The sequence below is a fragment of the Pan paniscus genome, chromosome 12 (assembly GCF_029289425.2).
Source record: "Pan paniscus chromosome 12, NHGRI_mPanPan1-v2.0_pri, whole genome shotgun sequence".
Classification (NCBI taxonomy): domain Eukaryota; kingdom Metazoa; phylum Chordata; class Mammalia; order Primates; family Hominidae; genus Pan; species Pan paniscus.
In genome coordinates, this window is record NC_073261.2 from 98,976,997 (window position 1) to 98,988,256 (window position 11,260).

The following is an 11,260-nucleotide window of genomic DNA, read 5'->3' on the forward strand; positions in this document are numbered from 1 at the left end:
TTTTAGTATCAAAGTTATGCTGGATTCAAGAGTTAGAGAATGTTTCCTCTTTTTTTAAATGCTCTGAAGAGTTTGTGTAAGATTGGAACCCTTTGATCCTTCAATTTTTGGTAGAACTCATCAGCAAAACCATACAAACCTGGAGTTCTTTTTGAGTGAGGATTTTTGACTACATATTCCATTTTTGAAGATTATTATACTATTGAGAATGGGGGGGAATAAAAATTAATTACTTTAAAATTAGAAATGAGGGTCTCACTATGTTGCCCCAGCTGGTCTTGAACGCCTGGCCTCTGGCAATTCTCTTGTCTCAGCCTCCTGAGTAGCTGATATTACAGGCACGAGACATTGTAGCCAGCCATGAGAGGTTTTTTTTGAGTCAGCTTTGGAAGGTATATTTTCTAGTAATTTTTCCATTTAATCTACATTTTCAAATGTATTGACAAAGTTATTCAAATGTCGTCATGTCTCCTTTGTTTTCATGGTGTTGGTTATTTGTGGGTTTTTTCCCCTTTTCTTTGGCCTATCTTGCTAGAGATTGGTCAATTTTGTCAATCCTTTCAAAGAACTAACTTTGTATGTTTGTTTTCTATGTCAATAATTTCTGCCTTTGCCTTATTTCCTCGTTTCTACTTTCTTTGGATGTATTTTGATGCTATTTTTCTAACTTTCTTCTTGAGATGAATGCCTAAATCATTCATTTTCAGCTCTTTCCTCCTAATATATGCAAATCAGGGCATGTTTCCTCCCAAGTACTACTTCAGCTGCATGTCACCAGTTGTGATATGTAGAATTTTTGTTATCATTTAGTTCCAACTATTTTCTAGTTCCCATATTGATTTCTTTGACCCATGGATTATTTAGAAATTCATGTTAAAATTTCTACATATATGGGGATTTTCTAGTTATCTAACCAAGTCACATTGTAATCAGAATACATACTTTAAATCATTTCAATCCATTGAAATGTTTGAGATTTTACCCCAGTTTATGGTCAATTATAAAAATTCTATGTGTGTTTTAAAATGAGATGTATTCCACAAGTGATAAAAACAGTCTCTATATGTCCGTTTGGTCAATTTTGCTAGTCTTTATGTTCAAATCTATACTCCTAAGCTTTTGTCTGATTATCCATCAATTACTAAGACAGGCATGTAGAATCACCTATTAATACAGTTGTGTATTTGTTTATATCTCCTTTGAGAGCTGTGGATTTTTGCTTTATATATTTTTAATCATTCTTTAAAATCACAATACATTCCTGGTAAATTAAATATTTTAACACTATGAAGTCCCTGTTCATTTCTAGTAATACTTTTGGCCTTAAGTTATTTTGTCTGATATTAATATTGCTGTATGGTAGATGGACCTGATAGCATAACTTAAGCATACCCCTAAGAATGACCCTGTATGGCAGATACATCTGACAGTATCAACTTAACTTAAGCATAGCCTGAGAATGACCCTATGTTCTAAGAAGAATGTGTGTTTGGATTTCCAAGCTAAGGAATCCAGAAGTGGCCAATCTGGAGATTTATTTATTCCTTATGTATAACGAACATCTGAACCCCCGGCATGGCCTGTGACATGCAGGACATACAGGGGACTGAGGCCTTTTGTTTTGAGTTAAATGAAAGTTGCCAGGAGGAGGTTGCTAGGAGGAGGGTGCTAAGTGAAAATACTATATAAACTGCATGCTTTTTATAAGCAGTTGTGGTTCTCCTGTTTAGCCCACCACCAGTGGACTGCCCTGTATGTAATTTCCCTCAATAAGCCCAATGTCTTCTTTGCTAGCTCCAGGTCTCTTCTCTAGCCTCTGCAACATGACGCTATCCCTATTGAAGCCAATAGGGTTCTGGCATGACAATTGCCATAGCTATTTTCTTTTGGTTGGTATTTCACAGTATATCTTTTCCCATTCTTTTACTATCAACCTTTCTATATGCTTTTGCTTTAATACTGGATACAAAATAAACAAAATCCATATATATGCTGTTTGCAAGAGACACATCTATAACAAAAAAAGTGTTAATTGGGGCATGTATTTCATTTACCTTTAATGTAATTACCAAAGTATTTGGGTCATGATCTGTCCTCTTAGTACTTCCTGTTTTGTCCTATATTTTAAGTTTCTTTTTCTTTCCTTTTTTTTTTTTTTTTTTTTTTTTGAGACAGAGTCTCGCTCTGTTGCCCACTTTGGAGTGCAGTGGTGTGATCTTGGCTCACTGCAACCTCCACCTCCCAGGTTCAAGCGATTCTCCTTTCTCAGCCTCTAAAGTAGCTGGGTCTACAGGTGTATGCTACCACGCCCAGCTAATTTTTATATTTTTAGTAGAGACAGTGTTTCGCCATCTTGGCCAGGCTGGTTTCAAACTCCTGACCTCAGGTGATCCACCTGCCTCAGCCTCCCAAAGTGCTGGGATTACACGTGAGCCACCTGGCCCAGTCTTTTTCTCTCTTTTCTTGCCTTTCAATTAGATGACTATTTTTAATTACTTCATTTTTCCCCTTTACTAATTAGAAATTATACTGTTTTTATTCTTTTAGTGCAAGGCTTGGCAAACTATGGCCTGTGGGCCAAATCCAGCATGCTGCCTGTTTTTGCAAATGAAGATTTATTGGAACACAGCCACACTCATTTTACATATTGTCTACGGCTGTTTTCAAGCTTACAACAGCAGAGTTGAACAGTAATGACTGAGACCACAGGGCCTGCAAAGACTAAAATATTTACTATCTATCTCTACACAAAAAGTTTGCCAACCCTGTTTTTAGCAGATACCTTTTAAAATGCAATATGCACACAGCTTATCAAAGCCTTAAATTAATAAAAACTTTTATCTTCTTTATGGAAAAATCAAGGCCCTTAGAATATTTTAACTCAATTTATCCCTTCCCAAATATATGTTATTGTAGTTAGGAATTTTAACTTTATATATTTATTTTTAATTTTTTTAAAAATTTAATTTTTAGTGTTTGTGGGTACATAATATATATTATGAAATACATGAGATATTTGTATTATGATACTGTATTCCATAATACATGTTTTTATTTTGAGATCATAATACATATTCCATAACACAATTATGATACTATGATTAGTATTAGTCCATTCTTGCATTGCTATAAAGAAATATCTGAGACTGGGTAATTTATGAAGAAAAGAAATTTAACTGGCTCACTGTTCTGCAGGCTGTACAGGAAGCACAGCAGCTGCTGGGGAGGCCTCAGGAAACTTACACTCATGGCAGCAGGGGAAAGGGAAGCAGGCTCATTTCACACAGCCGAAGCAGAAGAAATAGAGAATGAGGTCCCACACACTTGTAAACAACCAGCTCTTTTGAGAAGTCATTCACTATACCAAGGGGTATAGTACTAAACCATTCATGAGCACTCCACCCCCATGATCCAATCACCTCCCACCAGGCCCCATCCCCAACACTGGGGATTACAATCCAACATGAGATTTGGGTGAGGACACAGATCCAAACCATATCACATGCAGTGCAGAATAATCACATCATGGAAAATTGTGTATTCATCCCCTCAAGCATTTATCCTCTGTGTTACAAAGAATCCAATTACACTCTTAATTATTTTTAAATGTACAATTAACTGATTATTGACTTTAGTCTCCCTGTTGTGCTATTAAATACTGTGCCTTATTCTTTTTTTTTTTTTTTTTTTGAGACAGGATACTGCTCTGTCACCTAAGCTGGAGTGCAGTGATGCAATCATGGCTCACTGCAGCCTCAACTTCCCAGGCTGAAGGGATCCTCCTGCTTCAGCCTCCTTAGTAGCTGGGACTACAGGCATATACCACCATGCTTAGCTAATTTTTTTTATATTTTTTGTAGAGATGGGCTCTCACTATGTTAACCATGCTGGTCTTGAACTCCTGGCTCAAATTATCCTCCTGCCTCAGCCTCCAAAAGTGCTGGGATTACATGCATTTGCCACTGTGCCCACCCTTATTCATTCTATTTTTTTTTTGTACCCATTAACAATTCCCACCTCCCCACCACTACCCCTCCACTACCCTTCCCAGCCTCTGGTAACCATCCTTCTATTCTCTATCTCCATAAGTTCAATTATTTGTTTGTTTGTTTGTTTGTTTGTTTGAGACGGAGTCTTGCTCTGTCACCCAGGCTGCTGTGCAATGGCACGATATCGGCTTACTGCAACCTCTTCCTCCCAGGTTCAAGCCATTCTCCTGCCTCAGCCTCCCAAGTAGCTGAGATTATAAGTGCCTGCCACCACACCCATCTGATTTTTGTATTTTTAGTAGAGAAGGGGTTTTGCCATGTTGCCTAGGCTGGTCTTGAACTCCTAACCTCAGGTGATCCACCTGCCTCAGCCTCCCAAAGTGCTGGGATTACAGGTGAGCCACCATGCTCAGCCTGTTTTGATTTTTAGATCCCACAAATAAGTGAGAACATGCAACATTTGTCTTTCTGTGCCTGGCTTATTTCACTTAACATAATAAGTGAAATAAGTTCTATCCATGTTGTTGCAAATGACAGAATCTTATTGTTTTTATGGATGAATAGTACTCCATTGTGTATATGTACCACATTTTCTTTATCCATTCATCTGTTGATGGACACTTAGGTTGCTTCCAAATTTTGGCTATTGTGAACAGTGCTGCAACAAACATGGGAGTGCAGATATCTCTTTAATATACTGATTTCCTTTCTTTTGTCTTTATATCCAGCAGTGGTATTGTTCTCTGTAATGGTTGTACTAATTTACATTCCAACAGTATACAAGTGTTCCCTTTTCTACACATTCTCTCCAGCATTTGTTACTGCTTGTCTTTTGGATAAAAGCCATTTTAATTGGAGTGAGATAATATCTCATTGTAGTTTTGACTTGCATTTCTCTGATGATCAGTGATGTTGAGTACTTTTTCATATGATTGGTTGCCATTTGCATGTCTTCTTTTGAGAAATGTCTATTCAAATCTTTTTTTTCTTTTTCTTTTTTTTTCTTTTTTTTTTTTTTTTTTTTGAGATGGAGTCTCGCTGTGTAGCCCAGGCTGGAGTGCAATGGTGCAATCTCAGCTCTCTGCAACCTCCACCTGCTGGGTCCCAGTTCAAGCAATTCTCCTGCTTTAGCCTCCCTAGTAGCTGGGATTACAGGCACGTGCCACCATGCCCAGCTAATTTTTGTATTTTTAGTAGAGACAGGGTTTCACCATGTTGGCCAGGCTGGTCTTGAACTCCTGACCTCGTGATTCGCCCGCCTTGGCCTCCCAAAGTGCTGGGATTACAGGCATGAGCCACCGCACCTGGCCGGCTATTCACATCTTTTGCCAATTTTTAAATTGGATTATTAGATTTCTTCCTATAGAGTTGAGCTCCATATATATATACATATATATAGTTATTAATCCCTTGTCATATGGGTAGTTGTAAAAATTTTCTCCTATCCTGTGGATTGTCTCTTCACTTTGTTGATTATTTCCTTTGCTGTGCAAAAGCTTTTTAACTTAATGTGATCCCATTTTTCCAGTTTTGCTTTGGTTGCCTGTGCTCGTAGAGAATTACTCAAGAAACTTTTGCCCGGGGTAATGTCCTAGAGAGTTTCTCCCAGTGTTTTCTGATAGTAGTTTCATAGTTTGAGATTTAAGTCTCTAATCCATTTTGATTTGATTTTTGTATATGGCAAGAGATACGGGTCTAGTTTCATTCTTCTGCATATGGATATACTACCTGAGACTGGGTAATTTATGAATAAAGGAGGTTTAATTGACTCACAGTTTCACAGGCTTAACAGGAAACATGACTGGGAGGCCTTAGGAAACCTACAATCATGGTGGAAGGTGAAGCGGAAGCCAACATCTTCTTCACATAGCAGCAGGAAAGAGAGAGAGCACAAAGGGGAGAGTGCCACACACTTTTAAACCATAAGATCTTGTGAGAACTCACTCACTATCATGAAAACAGAATGGGGGAACTCCACCCCCATGATCCAGTCACCTCCCACCCGGCCCCTCCCACAACACTGGAATTATAATTCAACATGAGATTTGGGTGGCGACACAGAACCAAACCATATCAGAGATCCAATTTTCCCAGCATCATTTATTATAGAAACTGTCTTTTCCCCAATGTATGTTCTTGGTACCTTTGTCAAAAAGGAGTTCACTGCAGGTGTGTGAATTTGTTTTTGAGTTCTCTATTCGGTTACATTGGTCTATGTATCTGTTTTTATGCCAGTACCATGCTGTTTTAGTTACTATAACTCTGTAATGTAATTTGAAGTTAGGTAATGGATTCCTCTAGTTTTGTTCTTTTTGCTCAGGATAGCTTTGGTTATTCTAGGTCTTTTGTGATTCCATATAAATTTTAGGATGTTTTTTCTATCTCTGTGAAGAATGTCATTGATATTTTGATAGAGATTGCATTGAAGCTGTAGATTGCTTTGGGTACTACGGACATTTTAACATTGATTCTTCCAATCCATGATTATAGAATATCTTTCCATTTTTCTGTGCCATCTTCAATTTCTCTCATCAGTGTTTTATAGCTTTCATTGTAGAGATCTTGACAGGTGCAGTGGCTCAAGCCTGTAATCCCAACACTTTGGGAGGCTGAGGCAGGTGGATCACAAGGTCAGGAGTTCAAGACCAGCCTGACCAACATGGTGAAACCCCGTCTCTACTAAAAAAAAAAAAAAAAAATTAGCCAGGCATGGTGGTGTGCACCTATAATCCCAGCTACTCAGGAGGCTGAGGCAGAAGAAACGACTGGACCCGGGAGGCGGAGGTTACAGTGAGCCGAGATCACACCACTGCACTCCAGCCTGGGCAACAGAGCAAGACTCTGTCTCAAAAAAAAAAAAAATCACATCTCCTTCAAATAAGGATAATTTGACTTCTTCCTTTCCAGTTTGGATGCCCTTTATTTCTTTGTCTTGTCCGATTGCTCTAGCTAGGACTTCCAGTACTGTGTTGAATATCAGTGGTGAAAGTGGGGATCTTTGTCACGTTCCAGATCTAAGAGGAAAGGCTTTCAGTTTAAATTTATTTTTTGAATAAACTTTTTATTTTTGAAAAATTTCAGGTTTACAGAAAAGTTACAAAGATAGTACAGCAAATTCCCATATATTCTTCACCTAGTTTCACCTAACATTAACATCTTACATAAGTTTGGTACGTTTGTCAAAACTATGAGATTAACATTGGTATATTTACTATTAACTAAACTCCAGATTTCATGCAATTTCACCAGTTTTGCCACTAAAGTCCTTTATCTTTCCAGGATCCAACCGAGGGTAGCACCCTGTAGGTGAGTCATGCTTCCTGAGTCTCTTCTGGTCTATGACAGTTTCTCAGTCTTTTCTTGTTTTCCATGACTGAAAATTTTCAGGTATTTTGTAATATGAGCAGGTATTTTATAATATGTCCCTAAAGCTGGGTTACTGTGATGTTTTCTTTATGCTTAGACTGAGGTTATGTGTTTGGGGGAAGAATACCACAGAGGTGACATGCCTTTCTCATGATATCATATCAGGAGGTACGTGATACCTGCTGGTGATGCCCATCTTGATTACTTGATTAGGGTAGTGCTTGCCTGGTTTTTCCACTGTAAAACCCATTCCCTTTCCCATACTCTGTTTTTTTGTAAGTGAGCCCCTAAATCTAACCCACATTGGAGGAGAGGTGGTGTGGGATGATTAAGCTCCATTTCCTAAAGGAGTGTGTGTGTGTGTGTGTGTGTGTGTGTGTGTGTTTATTATTTAGAATTCTTCTTTAGGAAAAATTGGTACTTTCCCCCACTTTATTTATTCAATCTTTTGCTTATAACGGTACGAATTCACGCGTACTTATGTATTTTTTTAAACCAAGTGGTTTTTTAAAATTTTATTTATTTATTTGAGACAGGGTCTCATTCTGTCGCCCAGGCTGGAGTGCAGTGGCATGATGACAGCTCACTGCAGCCTCAACCTCCTGGGCTTAAGAAATCGATCCTCCCACCTCACTTCCCAAGTAGCTGGGACTGCTGTCGCCTACCACCATGACCAGCTTGTTACTTATTTTGTTGCTCAAATTGTTCCCACTTTAGGCACTAGGAGCTCTTTCACATTGGCTCTTGTACCCCTTTGACATATTGTCATCCTTGTGGAGGTTTTGAGCAATTCTTTACTTTCTGTGACTACAAGATGCTCCAGGGATCCTCTTCCTGTCTTTTTCCTTGTCTTTTCCACAGCACCCCAGTTACTAGCTTAAAAATGACCCACTTCTCTCTCCCAGGATGGGAGCATTTTGCATCACCTAGATATAGTACCTGTCCTCTCAACCCTAGGATTTGACTCACCTGTCCAATTGGGTCCAACCCTAAGTTTCCATTGGATCTTAGGCATTTTGCTGTATTTGTAGAGCCCATCCCTGGAACCAGATGGAGACCCCTCTGTCTCCTACCTGGTCCCAACATCCTCTTTCAACGTTATAGCTTATCTAATATTCAAGAGCTGGCTCCAGGCTGTGTAACATTCAAAACAATCTGAATGTTAGACCGGACGAATGTTGGCCAGGTGTGGTGGTTCACACACACGATCCCAGCACTTTGGGTGGCTAAAGCAGTAAGATCACTGGAGGCCAGGAATCAAGACCAGCCTGAGCAACATAGCAAGGCCCCATCTCTACAAAAAAAATTAAAAATGAGCCAGGTGTGGTGGTGCACATTTGTAGTCCTAGCTACTCGGGAGGCTGAGGCAGGAAGATTGCTTGAGCCAAGGAGTTCGAGGCTGCAGTGAGCTATGACCACACCACTGCACTGCAGCCTGGACAACATAGTGAGACACTTTCCTTAAAAAAAAAAAAAGAGAGAGAGACCATCTAAATTATGAAAAGAATAGCTAGCTATATTTTGGAGACGAGTTCATGAGTTCCGTATATATATATGGATATATATTATATATTCCATATATATGTGTGTGTGTGTGTGTGTGTATACACATATATATACACATATATATGTGTATATATATATACACATATATATGTATATATATACACATATATATGTGTATATATATATATACACATATATATGTGTGTGTATATATATATATACACATATATATGTGTATATATATATACACATATATGTGTATATATATATATACACATATATATATATAACGTCAGGCTTAGAGTATGTGCGATATCCAAATATATTTTGCCCCACCCCCTCTTGTTTTTTTTTTTCTTTTTTAGAGCCAGGGTCTTGTAATGTGGCCCAGCCTGGCCTTGAACTCCTGGACTCAAGTGATCCTCCCATCTCAGCCTCTCAAGTAGCTAGGATGGCACACCTAGCCCCCTTTTGCTTTTGATCCAGCAAATATATGTGCTGGGAAATTGTTTTCTTCATCTTCCACAATCTAATCCAGTCTTCAGGCCCAGGCCCTTTAGTCCTTTCTACATAATTACTGCCTTGTATTAATAATGGATTATTCTCTTGCTGTTTTTGCCCTCAGATGTTTACTTTCTCCAAATAACTGCAAAAGTTGTCACCCTATCATTTGTGTCTGGATAGTTCTAAAAAAATCTTTGAACTTCTTTAGCTCTGCCTGGAGCACAAATCCCATTGACAATGACCAGATTCTCTGCTATCAGATCCATATCCCAGTGTGAATCTTCAAACCTTCTTGCGTTTTCTTTGGCTGTTCCTTTACCCCACCCCAGCCTCCTTTCTTCCAAAACTTTCCTTGACTCTTGGCCTACCCTGTAATTTCAGCAGCTCTCTGTACTTATCCCGCTGTTTAATCCACTTCAACTCTGTCTTGTATTCGAATTGCTATGTGCTTGTGAGTTTCTAGGGGGTAGGCATCAGATCTTAGTCATCTTCATCTCTGCCACAAGGCCAGAGTGTGTCTAGCTTCTAATGTCCCCCAAGGCTGTCCCACAATATTCATAATGTCCCACAATAATGTCCCACAATATTCATAATACCTGAATATTGTGTCCAACTACATAAGAATTGAATTCACTTGATGTCTTCATGCCATCCACGTACTTGGCAACTAAAAGAACTCAGGGCTTCTAGAGTTCTTCTGCATCCAGCCCTGGAGAAATCTAACCCTGTGCCCTATCCCCTCCAAATGTGGGAGGGGAGCTACTGTACAGTTGGCATCATCAACAGGATCAAGGGGTGCTCTGCCCTTTGGGGTCCCAGAATGCTAGGTATCTTCTCAGACTTGACACTGTTCATGACACCATGCTGAGAGATGAACTGACCCGATGAAAGAACGTGGTAGAGAGTTGTGGGTAAAGAGAAGCAGAGGGACTTTGCAGGAGCCTTTCCTAACTTTAGCCATCTTGAATTTGGGAGAGGTGTTTGTGGAAGATGAAAGGGGTGGTACTCAGGAAGCATCGTGAGAGTAGTGGCTGGGGAAAGGGGGATTACTGATCATCCAAGGCATCAGTGTGAAGATGTGGAACAGGAAAACAGAGCTCACATAGAGGCTGCAGGCCCTCAGATGCACAGAGGGGCCTATGGCCACCTTAAAAAGGTTGATTACTCTATCCTCATAAAACCAAAATCTGGCTCCTTTGCAGTCACCCTCCTGCCTAAAAGTTCCAGGGACCTTTCCAGAGAGTTTCATCCCCAGAGGAATGTTCCTGAGTATCTATTACCTGGATATTTCTCAGGCACAAGGAGGAACCAGCTCTCTACTGTCAGGGCCATATATCACAGGCCCTAAAGAGCTGGCATGAATCTAGGATGAACAAGGGTGTCTTTAATTTGTCAAAACATGGGGCAGCTGATGTCTAAAATGTACAGCCCAGGGTTTCTAGTGTTTGTTGGGTCCCACCACCAAGGGCTTTCAGCACCCCCAGAGTTCCTTATGTTCCTCTTACAAACACGGGGCAGGGGATGTGACCCTCATTTCATGGTCTAATGCGTGGATGTAGCAGTCATTCTAGATCTTGTCATGTCTGATTAAGACTGCCCTTTTTCTGGGTTTCCTATGTTAGGTACACAACTTCTTCCCTCTTCCCCTGGAATTATCTAAAAGTTCCCACCTCTCATTGTGTGTCTGTGTGGGACTGGAGTGTGTGTGCACGCATGCACACGTGGCTGCATGTTGGTAATGAAAATACAGGGATGCCAGTATAAGGCTTGTGTTAGGGACCAATGAAATGGAGTTGGGGACAGAATTAAAGAAACAAATCTGCTGTTAAGACCAACCCATGCCACCCATCCTATCCCACCTCTGATCTACTGTTTGATTTACTGACTTTGAAAGG